General features: G+C 40.7%; 1 long non-coding RNA gene across 1 annotated transcript in view; it reads right to left on the bottom strand.

Moving 5' to 3' along the window:
• Positions 1 to 385: 385 nt before the first annotated feature.
• LOC148124724 (uncharacterized) overlaps positions 386 to 19,304 on the bottom strand; it is a 62,099-nt gene continuing 43,180 nt past the window's right edge. Inside the window, exon 3 of the long non-coding RNA XR_015745107.1 lies at positions 386 to 3,446. This is a non-coding gene — a long non-coding RNA (uncharacterized LOC148124724). The remainder of the gene's footprint in view (positions 3,447 to 19,304) is intronic.

The raw sequence follows: 19,304 nt of genomic DNA, 5'->3' as shown, positions 1-19,304 counted from the left end.
AAATTATGGAGACAATTTTGATTCCTCGCAACAAATGTTCATTGCTGCCAATAAGAACTTCTTTGCATATATTGCTTTTTAAAAATATGTGGTATGATCTTATCTGGAAGCTTTGATGAATGGAGTGGCAAAACGCTATAGAATATAAAGGAAAGCAAGTTAGAGTTGACTTTAACATGAAGCATTGCAGGAGTTTTCCTGCCTTTCTATAGCTCACATTTTTAGTTCATAACCCCAAAGAAAGAGACTTTGGTTTTATTGATTGGTAAATTCTCTTGGCAACTTTTTAAGCTGAAGAACAAAGTAGCAGTGATCAATAGAATAAATCTACTTTCTCATTCCAAATGGAGGTATCCCAAGAGCCAATGACAGCAAGAAAATGATGTAAAATCAAACAGTAATTTTTATTTCAAAACAAATACACATCAAAGAGAGGCACGAAGCCCAAATCTACAGGGAACTGAGTCAAAAGTAGAAATGCAGGAATCCCAAAACCTTGCTGAAAGCAAAAGACTTTCAAATCCTATGTGTGCTTAGATATACATCATATTATATACCATATTCCGTGAGGATTTCTTCCAGATAAGTGGATATAATATTGCAGCTTAGAATTCCTGAATTGGTTTAGACTGCCAGAAATGCTTCACCACCATTCGTTGCGACATAAGCCTTGGAACAAACCAGTGGATTCCCCAGATAGTAACCTTCTTTACATGTAGTTCTTTTTTATGAAATGTTATTATCTACTTTTCATTAACACCATAATACATGAAAGCTGTGTGCAAAGTAGGCCTCGATACCACCAGTATCCTCAATGACATTATTTTAAAGCTGGAACATTTTAAAAACAACATACTGGATCCACTGTATAATTGAAACAATAGTAAGACAGAGCTTTATTCTTGTCTAAATACTGATGCTAGGTGAGCGGATCCTAGCTGAATTCCAATACCCCATGGAGGCAATATCCCACTTATTATCCGAAACTAAGTAATTTAGAATCATGTAGAATGAGTGAGTGAGTGAGTGAGTGAGTGAATGAGTGAATTCTTTATTGGCCAAGTGTGATTAGACACACAAGGAATTTGTCTTGGTGCATAAGCTCTCAGTGTACATAAAAAGTAAAGATACATCTGTCAAGAATCATCAGGTACAACACTTAATGATAGTCATAGGGTACAATAAGTAAACATATGTACTAGGAAACAGTCAATATAAATTGTAAGGATGCAAGCAACAAACTTACAGTCATACAGTCACAAGTGGGAGGGGATGGGTGATAAGGAGTGATAAGAAGATTAATAGTAATAGTAATGCAGACTTAGTAAATAATTTGACAGTATTGAGGGAATTATTTGTTTGGCAGAGTGATGGCATTTGGGGGGAAAAGCTGTTCTTGTGTCTAGTTGCTCTGGTGTGCAGTGCTCTATAGGAGTTGAAACAATTTATATCCAGGATGTGAAGGGTCTGTAAATATCTTCACAGCCCTCTTTTTGACTCGTGCAGTGTATAGGTCCTCAATGGAAGGCAGGTTGGTAGCAAATGTTTTTTCTGCAGTCCTAATTATCCTCTGAAGTCTGTGTCTGTCTTGTTGGGCTGCAGAGCCAAACCAGAATAAAAAGAAGGACTAGGGGTGACATGACAGTGTTCCAATACTCAAGGGGCTGCCACAAAGAAGAAGGGGCCAACTTATTTTCCAAAGCACCAGAAAGCAAGACAAGAAGCCACAAATGGAACCAAGAAGCAACCTAGATCTAAGGAAAAATTTCCTGACAGTGAGAACAATTAACCAGTGGAACCTTTAGAAGTTGTGGCTGCTTCATCACTGGAGGCTTTTAAGAAGATATTGGACAGCCACTTTTCTGGAATGGTACTGGGTCTCCTGCTTGAGCAGGGGTTGGACTAGAAGACCTCCAAGGTCCCTTCCAACTCTGATGTTCTAGACTTTTGCTGGGTTGGTGCACACCAATCTTATTTCCATGGTGAAACACACAAGAAACACAGGGGAAACACACAACCAGCACATAACATTGTGCCACCTGTGGTTCCCAAATAATATTATTTAAGGGTAGTCTGCCTCTCATTCTGTAGAAGACTTATAATCCTCATGACCAAAATCCTCATGTGCTTTCCCAGACCACAGTCAGTGTGGCATCATAAAATATGGCAATCTTTAAGGTGCCATAAACTCTTCTGGGAAAGGCTGAAAACAAAATTAGCCATAGAAATTAAGCCTGCGAACACGTTCAGTCAGGAGAATTGAATGGTCAACTTTGATGTTCTAAATGAATCCCAATGAGTCATAAATTCTTGTACATGTTCAGAAATGGTTTTCTCCCATTTTATTTATTTTTATTAATTTTTATGCTGTCCATAGCTCCTATAAGGTGACTTCGGGTGGTTATGAATTAATCCCATTTGAGGATCCAATTTGAATGTACATATTAGATTAATTTCTTGAACTGATGATTCATATTGGATTTAACCTGACTTGCACAGACATTCAGCAAATCATAAAGATCAAGTAGTTCATGATTATTATTCTCCATGATATGTGTCTAATTCCCCATTAAAACTCATCAGAATTGACAGTTGTGTCCAACTGTCTTGCAAAAACATGATTTCATAATTCCATTAGGGTTAATGTGGACTCTAAGAAAATAAGGAGTAACCCTTACCAATCAAAATTATTACAAATGAGTCTCATGGGAAAACAAAACCCCTATTAAATTCCATTAAATATAGTTGGTTGAGTACACTTAACTGACAAAGCAAACCAAACATTATTGCTTGCTTTAGTATATGAGCCCAACCAAACCAACTTACTTTTGAATAATCAAATGGAATTATCAATGTCTATCATACAGGCTAAAATGTATGCCTGGTTATATAAATTTTTAACTAAATTATAGTGGCTTATCTCACACAATCTTGCAAACCAGCCACAGCACGCTATAACACAATATGTAAACAGGCACAACCAATGACAACTTTAAAGAACAAATAACAAGAGTACTTCTTCCTCCTCCTCCTCCTCCTTCTCTTCTTCTTCTTCTTCTTCTTCTTCTTCTTCTTCTTCTTCTTCTTCTTCTTCTTCTTCTTCTTCATCTTCATCTTCATCTTCCTCATCCTTCTCCTCCTCCTCCATCTCCACCTTCTCCAAACAGTTTTAAGAAAATTTCCATTTTTCTTGATGATCAAAACAAGAAAAGTGGACAGGTGAAGAATGAAAAATCCACTTTACTCAGCCAGAGAGTAGGCAAAGCAGAAAATGGATGGCCTGCTGTCTCAAAACATTTTCTGTGCAAGTCATCTTGAAGAGAGGTTGGTTAAAATCAACCACAGGTCCATATGGTGGAAAAAAAAGAGAAAGGTGCTTTCATCTGTAGCATATCTGGTTGAGACATCATCATTTCCAAGTTCTTGAATTTCCCCTTCTCGCAAATCTATAACAAAAATAAAAGAAACAAAAATAGTAATTATTCATGTGATTCAATTAGATGCTTGTGAAATCTTACAGCAGTATAAAAATTTGGATATGCACAAGTTTCTTAAAAAGACACTTTGGGATTTTGCGTGACATGTTATGCACAAGCAACGAACAATGTTATGGCCAAACGCAATGGTGTGCTTCTCACAAGTGAACCACAGACTAACATAGTAACAATAAAATTTCCTCTAAATCTTGGCTAATTCATCATTATCCCCTAAACATGTCCATGTAATTTTCTTTGGCAACAATATAGAAATAGCTTACCAAAGTTTCTTTTAAGACATTTATTCAACTTCCCATGTTAGGCTAACATCAGGAACCACACACTACCAAATTTTACTTTAGTTTAGCATCCAACTGCACAAGCCCAGCTATGCAAGCTACCCTCTGCCGAATAATCTCCCTGAGGTGGGATAGAAAGAACTAGGACTGATATGACATTTCTATTTTTTAAAAGTAGGGTAAATAATTGAAGTGAATGGTCTATTGCCTTCCATCTATAGCCTCACAGAGAACCAGGGTTATTAGTATCATTGTTATTCCATAGCAACTGCCTCACTCTGCTACAATTCACATTTCTTTGGAAAGGAAATGGATCAGTGTGGAAGTTCTGATTGAAAAGTGCTTCCCCTGACAACTCCTTCCAATAATAAAGTAAAATGTCAGGGTTTTTCTTCTTCTGCCTAATCGGATTCTTTTCCCTTTGCCCATTTTCTATTCATGGTCTCTGGTAGGAGGGACCTGCCCCTCCTCCCTCGCCTCACCCCATCAACCGTTTCATCGACACACAGGGAGCAAACTTTCTGGACAATTTAATCTCACCAGGGTGTTACTTAGCAAAACCCTCTTTCACACTGACCATTTTCCCTCCCAGTCCTCCTTTGCTTTCTCTCTCTACCCCTGCTCCCATTATTTTCTCTCCAGCCTCAATTCAATTTTACTGGCCCCTGATATCTTTCTTCCTCTGTCCTCTGCAACTCCCCGCCCCCTCCACTGCTTCTTTTTTTAATGTGGAAACACATGTTATTTATGCAAATCAGTGCTTTTCATGCTCTTTTCTGTTGCTCCAGACTTCCAACTCCAATGAGTGCAAAAGCTGCATTCTCTCTAACTCAACACAGATTGTACCTCCTTTGCTCCTGGGGCCAGGGGGAGGGGTGGGGAGAAAATTATTTATGGATGGATGGAGATGATAGATAGATAGATAGATAGATAGATAGATAGATAGATAGATAGATAGATAGATAGATCGTTAGGTAGATAAACGATAGAGATAGAAAAATAGACAGAAAGAAAGATAGATGATAGATTAGATAGATAGATGATAGATAGATGATAGATAGATAGATAGATAGATAGATAGATAGATAGATAGATAGACAGACAGACAGACAGATAAGCAGGGAGGCAGGCAGGCAGACAGACAAATGCCTTAAGCCAGCAGAACATGGTATTTGCCTTACAATAAATATAAAGCATCCCCAGTCCTAAAAAAAAATATCCCTGGGAAATATTCTATTCTAAAGAAAAACAAGAGATCTCAAAAAGCTATGATCAGGAGTTATATATGTGTCCACACCAGCAGGAAAGATTTTTTTTATTAGCTGTTTCACTGATCCAGAGTTAAGGCCACGGTTAAGCAGCAATGGCTATTTCTTCTCAGGAGCAAGTTTCTTTCAAAGAACCCCCTGAGACCAAGGAGGGTTGAGGCAGCTGGATTTTTATTTTTATTTCCGTTTTAATTTTTATTTATTCAATTTCCATTGCCGCCCCATTCAACCCAGTGATTCTGGGCCGCTTCCTATTTTTTCCCTTTATCGTAAATTACGATTTCCCACCGTCATCCAAACAATGAGGAAATCAACCATCCCCAAGTTAAATGAGCCCCTAATCTCTTTCCAGCAGAGGTGCTTTGGGAAACAAGGGTCGGTGAACAGAAGGTTCCAGGGAGAGGCTGCGAATGCAGAAAAGGGGAAAGCCAGAGGCAAGAGACAAGCGATCTGGGCCTCCTTGTCTGAATAGCCTTCACTTGGGTCATTGTTCATCTACTCTCCCACTTCAGCATCTTCTGGGGAGGGGGACAGCTTGTGTATGGGAGGGGAAGGGGGCCAAAGAAGAGGGAGTGGTTTCAGCAGGGGCACCCAGGAATGTCTCCCTAGGGGGAATTTACATGCCTAGACAAGCTAGAAAAGAGGAGAGAAGAGGCAGAGGAGGAATGTCAAGGACTCCAACGAATGAATAGCAAGTTTGCCCTTGAACCTCAAAGGCCTGGGCTATTCCCAGGCTCCAGACAAGAAGCGAGAGAAGCCCGCACCCAGCTGTACAGTTCCTCGGCCGATGGTTTAGCTGAGACATGTTGACAGGACGGGCTGTTCCCTTGCGAGTCTCCATTTCACTTCCCAGCTCCCTAGCAACCATGCTCAGCTCAGCCTCTTTGCAAAAAGGAAAGGAGGAAGACCGGGGCAGCAGGAGCTTGGAGCTGCTGGGAAAATCCCAAGGAGAGCATTTGCCCCCCATGGACCAAGTCTTTGTATCCTGGACATCACTGCCAATAAGGCAGCATGCAAAGTATGCTAAACTGCGCACACCAACAGAAGCTGGACCCTTGGGACAGCAGCGAGAGGATGACATTTTTTTTTCCTAGGAAGGAATAAAGCACAGCAGCCTCCTTTAAAAGCACCGCAGCCTCCTTTAAAAACAGTGCAATTCCTGGGAGATCATTTGGAAGGAAGGTAAAAAAGGCCCCAAGATGGTTGAGAGGTTGATAGAGGAAATCCTGCAGGGAGAAGAAAACTTAAAATGGTCGGAGGCGAAGGAAGGTTAATAGAAGCATTGGATCAGAGCTAGCTATGGAACTCTTTCATGCCCTCCCCCCAAATCCCCACCCTCGTGACAATTACATGGCCAGATGCAGCTTGCTTAGGAGCTCCACGCAGGCCCAAACACAACCCAATGGGACTTTTGAATTCTCTCGAACACAATGCTTTCCCACAGTCCATTCACAGGTTCGGGTGGCCAAGCATTAAATGCTATTATTCAGGCATGTTATGATTGGATGCTTTAACAGGTGATAGGGCTAACAAGCTGCTGGCCAGACCTGGTTGCTCAATTAAGCTTCCATTTTCGGGGCTGTTTCCTTCTGAATGAGGACAAAACCCAAAGAATGCATTCTGCAGCCATGGGAGCTTGTTAGAGGCATTTGAATAGCCGCTGTTGGAACGGTGCCGGATCACAGACAAGCCTTTGGTTTCATCGAGCTAAGCCATTCTTCCTTTCTCCCATAATCCTAACGAAACTTGGCTTCCTCCCTGAACAACTTGCGTAATAAACGAGATGACTTGATTATGGCTGGAAGGAGACGATGGAACGCCAGGAGGGAAGACATGCACAATTCCGCCCCCAAACCCCCTCCTCCCTCTCTCTCCTCCACCCCCAATCCTTTCATGATGCAATTCAGTTGCTTTTAAAAATTCTGGGCCCGGTTTTCAGAGAGCTGTTTTCAACTTACATTAGTCTCTTCCCCCTGGATCTGTATTTCATCCTGTTCGTTCGTCAAGTGAGAAACAAAAATACAGGCTATTGATCTATCAGATTCAATAAGGCCTTTTGGATGACAGCAAGCCCCAGAATACAGAGACATGAACCAAAGTTTTAGATAGGATGATTTCAAAATGTACCAGAACTATTTGTAATCCTGCTGAGCCATGGCTAATTGTGAAACACAATTTTTGCAAAGTATAAATATATTTGGACATAGAAGGATGAAACCACGAGACATAAGGAACTGAAAGTAGCTGGTGGATAGAGGTTTGAGATGTACACGGGTATATGTGGAAAATGTCAGGAAGAAAAAATAACTGTCAGGAACAATAATAAGTTGTGAAATGAGTGCAGAAAAGTATAAAAAGAATGTCTGGGGATGAGTTTGGAGCCACTGGCCACAGCTATTCCTCGCTGGACCTAGCTATTGTCTCCGGACTTCATTGCAATGGGTTCAGAAGTGGGTATTCAGTCAGTTCTGACCAGCTCTGGAGAAGCAGTAGTGGAAATTTTGACTAGTTCAGAGAATCGGCCAATACCACTTCTGACTGGCCCTGCCCCCATCTATTCTTTGCCTCCCCTTGAGTCCCAGCTGATCGGCTGGGTCTTCTTTGGTTGCCCTGTACAGGAGAACGGAGCTGGAAAGCAGGTTAGTAGGGTGGGGAGGGAATGGAGATTTTACAGCCCATCAAGCCACGCTCACCAAGCCATGCCCACAGAACCAGTAGTAAAAAAAAAAACTGAATCCCACCACTGAATAGGTTATTACTATAAGTAATGTTATGATGGCTATTCATGTTTCAAATTGCTCATGAAATAAACCTCTGAATCTTTTAAGCAAGCGTTATTGTTTGTGGTCTGTCTGTGTTCCTCTTTATTGGAATTTTCCTATGAGTCAGTTGGATGCGAACACCTTGGCTTGCTTTTTGCAAGGCAGAGGGGAGGCCCACAATTCATAAAGAAGGAAGGTGGCTAGTGAGCCAGGCAGGAAACTTCCTAACAATCCTTTCAGAGAGCAAGTTCAGTCACAAAGGCGGTGTTTGCGGCCCTGACAGAAAACTAACAGGGAGGAGGGGGGAGCCTCACCCTGCTCTGATCCAAGCATGGCGTGCCTGGTTTTTGAGGCATGGAAGGGCCCATCTCCCCCCACCCTGCACCAGGGCATTCACCTGATGCAAATCTACTGGCTGAATTCCAATTTGGAAGATTAGAGGATGAAGCTCCAATTGGCAGCATGTGCTTTGAATTAAATCAGGCAACCGTTTTCCCCCTGTTGCTTTGGGGCTGATTAGTGGGGGGCGGGAGGGAACAGGAACGACTGTTTTTTCTTGGCAAGGCTGCCTGCTTTCGAACAATAGAAAAACACACACCTTAAGTTGCTTTATATTTGCAGACACAACACCCTGTGACTTATGGCGGCTGCTGGGTTTTCTTTTTTCTTTTTTTTAACCGACCCCCCATTTGTGAATGCAACAGCAAAGAGAGAGAGATGGAGATAAAGAGATGGGCCATTGTGTCTTAAACAGGGTTTTAAAATAGTAGAGATGCTGTGTTACAAATCTTTCTCTTTCTCTATCTTCTACCGTTTTCCTGCAATTTCCATTTTGCGTGCATCTTATGAGTAATGCTATAACACTAGGCATCTCCTCGTTGCTTTACCAGAAACAAAAATAAATTGTGCAGTGACACCCCACCCATGTACTGCATGGTGCTAGACCTGAGTAAGAACATTTTTAATACGAAGGGTCTAGATTTGGCTGCCAAGCACACTGGTTACATACAAGCAAGGCTAATATTTCATATGTTTTTCTCTTTTTGTCGATGGAAAACGTTGGAGTTGGTTTTCTCACCCTTTATTCTTATAATGCCATCTTGTAATACCTTCTTGGATGAGAAATGTCTTCAAAAAGAAAAAGCAGAAAGTCCAGTTGCCTCTTGAAAAAAAAAAGCACCTTTGGGATAACCATCACCTGGATGACGGAGTATCTCCGCAGACAACCAGGAAAACATGCAGCCTTGGCTCATACACCGCAAACCTTTGGCTCACAAAAGATTTTGCATGTGTAACCCATGCAAAAATCACTTCATTCTGCTTTAAATTGAAGGGCATTGGGTTTTTAATTTTAAAAATCAGATCGTACAGCTTGGGAGGAAGCAAAGGAAGAATTCAAAGGACATTCTGTTAATGGCCTTCAAAGAAACACAATGTTTACCTGAAAAAAACACTTTAAAAAATAATATGGTGATAGAAGCAGGTGCCTTGCCTTTTTTCTATCTGGGGCTTTTTTTGTGTGAGGGGAGGATTTTAGGAGGGGTAAATCCTCCTAGATTGGAGGTGGTTTTTCTTTCGGGATAAACCACTATGGGAAATTAGCACAGCAAATCCCTGGAACTTCCTAGACCCTCAAAGGGATGGGGCGTGCTTCTGGCAGGCCTCCATCTGTGTTCACTGCAGAAATGGAGTGAGTGTTCCTCTCCCCACCCCTAACCCTCTCCTCTCCCCACTTTCTTTCCACCTTGTAAGCAAAGTCCTCATAAGGCACCCAGCCCCACTCCTGTCCTTGCCCCTGCGCTTATGTTCCCAGCAAACAGGGAGATGCAAAGCCACGCTCAGAATCTGATTCTCTGGCTTTAAGCTCCACTCTACCAGCAAAGTGCAACCAGGAAGCTCGGGCAGTTACCATTCCAGGGCTCAACGGCAGCTCTTCCTTGCATCATCACGCTTATCTCCAGATTAAGAAAATAAGCACTGCTTCTGATACCGATGGCAGAGGCCAGGGGAGTGAGAGGCAGGAGAGTGGGGGAACAGACCAAATCTGTTTGAAGCCATCATCATCCCTGCAAGTGTTGGGGGCCTTCCCACCCCACTTGACCATTGCATTGGGAAGCAAAGTGGCAAAAGAAAGCAGAGGACAACAGAGAGAGTTGGGTTTTAGATAGAATTGGGGCAAAATGTGGTTGCTTGATTATTGCCAGCTACTGGGTAGAGTCATCCTATCAACATTCTGCATCCAGCAGCTCATTGTCTGTTGGGCACAATGAAAGGAAGTGGCATTGATGTTTATGGAGAATCTCAATGATCCAGGTTGTGTTGTCCAAAAGGTGATTTATTTATTTATTTTAAAAAGGCAACTGAGTTTTCTTGGTTTTTTTTTTCTCTTTGAAAATGTTTAGCTTCTCATCCAAGAAGAGTTAGAACTGAAGAAGCTTCTAGGATGAGAGGCGAAATGTTTTCAAAGGGGAAAAAAAACACAGGAAGTCCAGTTGGAAAAAAAAGCACCTTTGGGACAAGTGGTAAAGATCTATAAAAGCCTAAAATACTGAGCAGTTGACTTGACTCTCAGCAGGGCAATGAATCTGAAAAATAATAATTAATAATTGGGTGTGTGAGAAAGGTTTTTTTTTTCTGGGTAGCCCATTCATTGGGGGAGGACCAGACCTTGGCTCCCACTCTCTCAATATGCAGAAATTCAGTAAAAACTTAGATCTCCCAAACTTTTGATTGTTTTTATTCATTTTCATGTTCGATTTTGACTCTGATTTGAATGTATTTGCAATGAAGCCGTGTTTTAATAGGCCCATTGGAGGAAGTGGTCCATTATTGCTGAATGTCCAGTAAATGAGTGAGTACATTATCAGTGGTGATGTCTTTATGTAAATACTAAAAACGACATCACTGGCATTATTTTCACAATAGCAATAGCTCTTAGACTTATATACCGCTTCACAGTGCTTTAAGCCCTCTCTAGCAGAGTAAGCATATTGCAAATCTGGGTCCTCTTTTTACTGACCTTGGAAGGACGGAAGGCTGTGTGTCAACCTTGAACCGGTCAGGATCGAACTGCTGGCAATTGGTAGAATTAGCCTGCAATACTGCATCCTAACCACTGTGCCACCATGGCTCTTAATCATAATCATTTCATTATGTAAACAGCATGAACTACACTACAGTAAATTCAAGGGATACCATTTCTAGTGTATCTGACATCCATTGCAAAGAGGTTTGTAAATTCAGCTTCCATTATAATACTACTTTATTGGCATTTGGTGTTTTCTTAGCTGATGTAATCTGCCTTGATTATTGGATGAATAATATACGGGGGGAGGGCGAAAGCAGGCAAAGGAGAATTGCACTCTAAAGAGAGTCTTCTCAATGGTTGACGTGCCTATATTTGTCTACATGACTACAAAATTGGGGAGGGGGAAAAAGTTGCATTGCAACACATAGAAAATATGTCTTTTTGGCTTTTTGCCATTTATACTTGAATATAACTAGAACATGAAGGACTCTCTGGCATTCAGCAGCAACTGAAGATGGAGCTCTTCCAGAGATTACACCTCAGGAGTTGTCTGTGTGTTCCAGCTTAGATGAAAAATTGTACTATTGAATGCTACACTGCTTATTTTTGTAAATGATAGAAAAAATTAAACAGCCTGTGGAAAGGGGGATCTCGGAGTCTTACTGGGACATTTGTTTTTCTCACTGAAATCTCATGTTCATACAAGATTCTCAGCAAAAAGGCAACACTGGAAAACAGCCAGAAGCAAAGATCAAGGACAAGAATACAATTGAGTCCTCAGAGGGGGACACCTACAATACAGTCCCTGAATGTAGCTTAAGTTATGCTTTCATTCAACTTCTTATGTATGGGTACATCACCTTAGATGATGTCACTCTTAAGGGGTCAAGAAGCTCACTTCTATTGCTATGGATTCATTAATCAGCTTTGTTCACATGATGAAAAAAGGACCATTTACTGTACATATTTTATTCCAACTAGAAGATCCATCAACTGATCCATCCATCAATCCAGCAAAGCAATCTTTCCCTGATCTTCTACCTGGTGAGTGATTGTCCAGCAAACAAGCCCAGCCTGTGTCCAGTGAAAGAATGAACAGGAGAAAGAAAGAGGGGGGACGTAGACAAATCATTGTCCAGTTGTCTGTTTTTGTGGGGAATTCAATGTACTTCATTTTCTCACTTTGAAGAAACTTCATGATCAACAGAGAGGTTTGGTCAAATTGCCCTTGTTTCTCTCTTCGCCTACCCAACACTTTAGAACTCAACGGGATTTGGCAACACTTTGATTTCCAGACATTGTGAAAAATCACGGTGGGCCAACTCACCGAACCATACAGATCAATGGAAGATGCATCCACATAAAGGATGGTGAACAAGATTTTCTTCCCCTCATTAGAGAATTATGATAGACAATAGAGTTGATCAAAAGTGTAGACTTGCACATGGTTAAAGACAGACCCATCACATTTAGGAAGCATTGGATGGTTACAACTGAGAATTACCTCCTATTTTGATTTACTGCAAAGATCCTGATAACATTTCTCAAACATTAGGGAGAATTAGACTGCAGGCATTTCTGAATTGCCTAGCAGAGTTCATATACCTGCTAATGCCTTGACTTATTTGATTTGAAGCGAATCATCTGCACTTGGATACTTACTTTGGATACATCATTTTAAAAACAAAGAACTTTTAATGTCTCCACATGTTGTCAAAATACAATTTTTACTAGTTCCATGACCGGTCATGTGAGATGGGAGTTGTAGTTCAACAACATCTATGGGATCACCTTAGTCCCTGCTCGGTCTTAGAAGAAAACTGAAATCTAAAATGTAAAACAGAGGTTTCCAAATTTGGCAACTTTAAGACTTGTGGACTTCAACTCCCAGAATTCTAGGAGTTGAAGTCCACAAGTCTTAAAGTGGCCGAGTTTGGGGACCCCTGATGTAAAAGAACCCTCTACTAAAATAAGGACTCCAACCCTACAGGAGGTCTTGCTCATGGAAATTATGGGATGAAATCACTAGGAGGTGTGAATTAAGGAGGCAACCTTAGCTCTTATCCATAAATAAACAATTAAGCCAAGCATCTATGCAGATTCTCAATCATCCAGGTCATGGTTGTCCCAGAGGTGCTTTTTTTCCAAAGGCAACTGGACTTTGTTTTTTCCTTGAAGAAATTTCACTTCTGAGGAACTGAAGAAGCTTCTTGGAGGAGATGCAAAATGTCTTCAACAAATAAGGAAAAAACACAGTCCAATGCACTTTGGAAAAAAGCTCCATTGTGACAACTAATCAAGCATAATAGTTACAAACGCAACCTGTCAGGTTAAATGCATTTTGAGTTGATACCTGAGGGGTTAAAGGCATTTTGTGGTCACAGTATATATATATATATATATGTATGTATGTATGTATGTATGTATGTATGTATGTATGTGTATATGTGTATATGTATATGTATATGTATATGTGTTGTGGCTCCGGGCTTGGATTCAGCTCCTGTGACTGATATGAGTTCAAGTGAAGAGGTCATGGCAGAAAAATATGAGCCGGCCTGGCTTAGTGATTGGACTGATAACCAGGATGAGGAGATGGACGTGATAAAGGACGACAGACCTGATGTATTAGAATTGTCAGGACCTTTGACCTCCTCTGGTTCCTTATCTGATCAACAGCCGGGAATGGCTGACAGGGAAGTTTTGAGAGAGTCTTCTAGTGGAGATAAGAACTTGGAAAATTTGTGGTTAAATGTAAAAAATAGAAGACGGTTGAAAAGGCAACATCAGCTGGAGCGAATGAGGAGAGCGAGTCAGTAAATTAGCACGTTGCCTCAATGAGTATAAAAGGACACAGCTGGGCTGGTACATTTTGCCAGGAACAAAATGACTATTTGAGTGAGGACGTTACAGCAAGAATCTCTGAGACTGGAGATTTATTGCCAGGACTGGTTTGCCGGACAGAGTAAAGATTTATGCTGTGGTTTCTGCCAGCCGTTATCTTGTAAGACTTCTTTCCGTTTGATTTAATTGTGAAACAGCTGCTTTCTGTTTTGTTCGTTTGAATTTTGAAGGGGAGTCATAACATATATGTAGATGTAGATGTAGATGTATGTATATATATTCTTAAGTTTTCGCGGGTACTTACATGTATGGTATTCAGCTTTGTTTGAGTATTTTCCCACATCATTGTAGTTGTGCTTTTAAAGTTGTAGCAACGTTTTGGAAGAATCTCATCTGCCATCATCAGGCTTCTGTATTGTACAATACAGAAGCCTGATGATGGCAGATGAGATTCTGCCGAAACGTTGCTACAACTTTAAAAGCACAACTACAATGACGTGGGAAAATACTCGAACAAAGCTGAATACTATATATGTGTGTGTGTGTGTGTGTGTGTGTGTGTGTGTGTGTGTTTTCTGAGGTTTTCGCGGGTATTTGTATGTGGATCTTTGGTTAGTTGGGTTTGACGCCCACCATGAAGATGTGGCACGACCACGAACGTGAAGCCAAACAACAGGATCACAGCTCACCAACTCAAATCCCCCAGCAACTAAGACCAACCTGAGCACAACCAAGCTCCCACCTGAACAGCACACACCCCCCAGCCAATCAGAACACAGCCAAGCCCCCCACCCAATCAGAACACAGCCAAACCCCCAACCAATGAGAACACACCCCCACTAGCAGTTAAAAGGAAGAAGCAGCTGCAAGCTCACATTACTCCGAGAAGCACAAAGCCGAAGACACAAGCCTGAAGATGATGAATGAGACTTCATCAAAACGTCGCCTAGATACTTCCAATTTTATATGGGAGAAAACCTGAATAACCAAAGATATATATATCTTTTATATAATATATACATATACATATACATATACATATATATATATATATATATGAATGAATGAATGAATGAATGAATGAATGAATGTATCTGGGAAAGCCAACATGAAAATGTATAAGGAACTACACGACAAACCCACCCAAAATAAAAGCACTCTAAAACATTTGGCCTTCTTCCTCTGAAAATTTTTTGGGGTTGTATTTTATCGTTTTACTCATGTACCTGCCACTCGGATCATATTTCCCCTGCAGAAATAAATCCCCTTAAATCAGTTTAACTGTGTAGGACTGTCTTCCCCAATTAAGGATCTTCAGATATTTTGCATTAAAAGTTGTGTCATCTCTGACCTTTGTCCAAACTAACTGAGACAACTTGGAAAGATTTGGGTCCCATGATATTTGGAGAGCCACAGACCACAAAAGTGAATTTAAGCTGTCTCAAAACAGCAGGAACTGCAATTTGTTGTAGATGTGAAGAATGAGAGAGAACTGCCAAAGGATACCTATAAATCATAGAAGTGATTTAGAAATATGTTTGCTCTGGCTTTTTATAAGTTATGCAGGAGACAGCAGAAGCAGAGAGACTGCTATCTCATCTTAAAAAACATATTTCTGAATATTTCTCTGCATTAAAAAGACACAAAGCTCCCTCCATCTAGTAAAATAGCTACACTCTTCATCTTGACATGTGAATTTAATCTATGAAGGAATGCTTAAAGTTATACAGTAGCCCTTGCATGCTCAAATAACACAAGCCAGAATTGTCCTGAGTAAAATGAAAAATGGCACTAATACAACCACACAGACTTCTAAAAATCAAATAATGTGTGTTGAAGTTTGCTCCAGTGCAGGTTCACACAGCTAAATATACCTCCATACAACATAATAAGTATTTGCACATTGCAAGCTGTCAAATTGAGAACACAAACTTCCTGTGCAACTTTTGATTTCTATGCTCATTTTTATATGAAAGAGTGCAAACTTTTTATCCCTCATTGACAGCAGAAGAACTGTAGTTGCACAACTCACCATCCCTGGTTTGACCTATGACAAACATTATTTGGTTCCAATGCATAAACTGAGAGTCCACAATTGGAGGTCAAAAGGTCTTGCAAAACCTTAAGCTGTAGCCCTTCAAAAGTTGCCACCAAATTCTAATTTTCCCTTTGAGCAAAGTGGAACATTTTTAAATACATGAGGAATAATTATATTAACTTGATTTGCTAATTTAGATTCAAATGTGATTAAATCTAATTTTGTCATCATATCAGCCACAACGTTGCCCTGATGTTATTTACTTTTTGGATTGTAAATTCTAGCCTGGTACTAGAACAACAACTTGAAAAATAGCCATGCATTCTTGACATAAATACTCAAATACTCTGTTTTTTTATAGTTATTTTCTTTCATGGGTGAAGGAATGATCATACCCACCCTAGAAATTTATGCATATGGTGCTTGGATGAGTCCCAGGAACCAGAGAAATGCAAGATATATTCAGGATTTAAGACTGCATTGGTCCATATAATCCTGCATTTTAGAAGGATTGACATTCTAAAAATTCTGTTCTGTTTTGTTCCCTTCCTTTCCCCTCCCCTCCCCTCCCCTCCATTCCATCATAATCTCATCTCTACTCTACTCTACTCTACTCTACTCTACTCTACTCTACTCTATTTTCCAGCAAATGAAAGTTGCTGTAAATTAACCAGGAAAAACAACAACATTGTAGCTCTGTCCATGGTACTTACAAAGTGCTTTGCCAGATGTTCAAAATATTATTTTAAAATATTCCAATTCACTAAAAATAAAAAACCCTGCTCTTCTAAGTTAACTTGAATAGAAGCAATCTCATATGGCAACAGGACATTTAAAAGTGAAATACAGCTTTCCGCACTAGTTCAGGTGTTGGATTAGACTCAAGAAGATCAGGGTTTGAGTTCACCCTTAGCCATAGAGTTTCCCTGAGTGACTTTGGACTAATCCCTTTCTCTAAGTCTAACCTTCTTTGTAGGGAGAAATAAAATAGGAGAAGGAGGATATTCTGTACTCACTGAATTTCTGAGGGGAATATTGGCTATAAATCAACCAAAGAAATTACATTATTCTGCTATCTAAACTACTGCAATAGAAAAGTCCTTATAGGACAGAAAAGCCAATATAAAACTAGAGGAGAGCTATAGATATGGATACAGTAGCATGAAAAAAGCGATTTATGATCATTTTCCATATTTAACGACTTAGACAACATTCCCACGGTCACCTGGTCAAAATACAGATGCTCGGCGACTGACTCCTAATTATGATGGTAGGTATCCCAAGGTCACATGATCAACTTTTGGGACCTTCTGACAAACAAAGTTAATGGGGAAGCCGGATTCACTTAACAACCATGTTCCTAACTTAACAACTGAGGTGAATCACTTCACAAATGTGGCAAGAGAGATCATAAAATGGGGCACAACTCATGTAGCCAGTGTCTCACTCAGCGGCAGAAATTTGGGGTTCAATTGTAATGGTAAGTCAATGCCTACCTGCATGTTATTACATTCTCATTCTAATTCCAGGTTTAAAACATGATTTTTTTTTCTTAGAAACAAGGCCAAATAAAGACCCACTGAGATATAAGTCAAGAGCCTTAAACATACATGAAACAGATCAACATAATTTAATTCAGCCTCCTCCATCGGAGTATCTGATTGGCAATTCAGGGAGCCATAGCCCCTGCACACAAAGTGGAAGGCATTAGGCTAGAAAATATTCATGTTGTTGGGCTCCTTTGTTTAAAATTACACTTAAAATCATATTCTTGATCGTAGCCACTGTAGTTGGAAGTCCAAATCTCACTGCATGTGAAGTAAAGCTTTGAAGTGCATAGTTTAAAATCTCCACTTATTTAAGTATGAAAATAATGAATACTGAAATAATGAATTGTGAATTAACCACTGCAAGTGGAAAATTTAAGATCTATGGGATCGTTGCCAAAGAGAATATGAATCGCAGCATTACAAATGGCCAATTAATAAATACTGCTCTAGCATTTTGCAATAAAGTACAATCTCATCTCTCCAAAATGGCCAGGGGATATCCAAAAATGCTCAGATAATCAGAAATTTAGTACACAGGAGTGATAATTTACATATCATTATGCTGACACAAAACTCCTTGGGTGATAACACAATGAATTGGGAGTATTATCTATTTGTATAGTGGAGATGCAGATAATAACACAACGCCAAAAAAAATTGACAACATGCTTATGAATTTTGTGGGGGGGATGGCCTTCAGGGTTTCTCCCAACCGGTAGATTGAACTGTTTTTCAGGATCAGTGTAAATGTCCACTTCATCGAAAATGCATCCAGAAGTTCACTGAAGCTTGCAAAACAGAGGAGGGTGGTCATATCCATCCCATAATTGCTGTACTCAGCATCTGCTTGTCAGATGGATGCTACTTCTGTACACAAAGAACTGTAATTTAACTATCACAGCTAGAGCGGGGGGGGTGGGGGAATGGCCAACCCTTCTGTAGTTACCAAATCTTGACAACTGATCAAACTTTCAAGGATCTAAGAGGGACAGATTTGATTATCTCCCTTTTAGCCGGGCTTTGTATATTTATGCGGGCTTCCTATTTCTATAGTTCTATCTACAGTTTGTCTTTGCTCAGGACACACATTGTTCTTGATGTTCATTTATCTCACCAAGTGGGCCGTGTACCAATATGGCAAAATATAAGCAAATAACTCTGCAAGGCTGCTGGCTGGATGGCTTTCCTTGTTCTCCAAATGTCCTCTCTTGGCTTCCAGGGCTCTTTATTCTGATATTATTCTTATTTAGTTATTTATCACATATTTTAAAAAGGGCCCATCTTCCTCACTGTGCAAATTTAACTAGCGAGTGCAGAAACTTGGCAGGGGTGGGCTTCAAAAATTTCAGCAACAGGTTCTCTGCCTGGTTGCTGGGTGGGCGTGGCCATGGTGGGTGTGGCCTAGTCGGCCTCCTGCACCATGGCAGGAGGGGGGCTGTTTTCACACCTTCCCCAGGCTCCAGAGACTTTCCTTGAGCCTCTGAGAAAGCAAAAACTGCCTCCCCCAAGCCCCAGAGACCATCGGGAGGCCAGAAATGGGCCCATTCCCAGACTTCCAGAACTTCCAGGAGGCCTATTTTTTCCCCTCCCCGAGCCTTCAAGCAGGCCCTGTACTAACTTCGCATCCAAAATGGGCCATGGGGAGATTCCTGGGAGGGGCGGGGTTGGAGGGGCCAGCCAGGGGTGGGATTTGGTGGTTCTCCAAACCAGTCATAACATAGGCAATGGGTCCGCCCGAACCCAGGCGAACCTGTAGCCACCCCACCCCACAAACCTGGTCCAACTAAGTGATCTGCATCCAATTTTACTCACCACATGTGATGACCCAGGGTGGGATACAAAATAAACACAGTCACGAAAACAGGTGAAGCCCCTTTTACTCCTTCACTTTGCTTCCAAGCTCCAAATACCCTTGACTGGAGACAAAAAACTCCCCAACAAGCATTTACGAAAAGGAGGAAATGCCGTTTAAACTAAAAATGCCTATAAATTATAAAGAGTAAAAACAACACAAACCACATTGAAGCAATTAAAGGAAC

The sequence above is a fragment of the Pseudonaja textilis genome, chromosome 13, assembly GCF_049901715.1.
Source record: "Pseudonaja textilis isolate UNSWEBS1 chromosome 13, rPseTex1.2, whole genome shotgun sequence".
Lineage (NCBI taxonomy): Eukaryota > Metazoa > Chordata > Lepidosauria > Squamata > Elapidae > Pseudonaja > Pseudonaja textilis.
The sequence above is the reverse complement of the archived record's forward strand: the minus strand, read 5'-3'. Positions and strand labels throughout refer to the sequence as shown.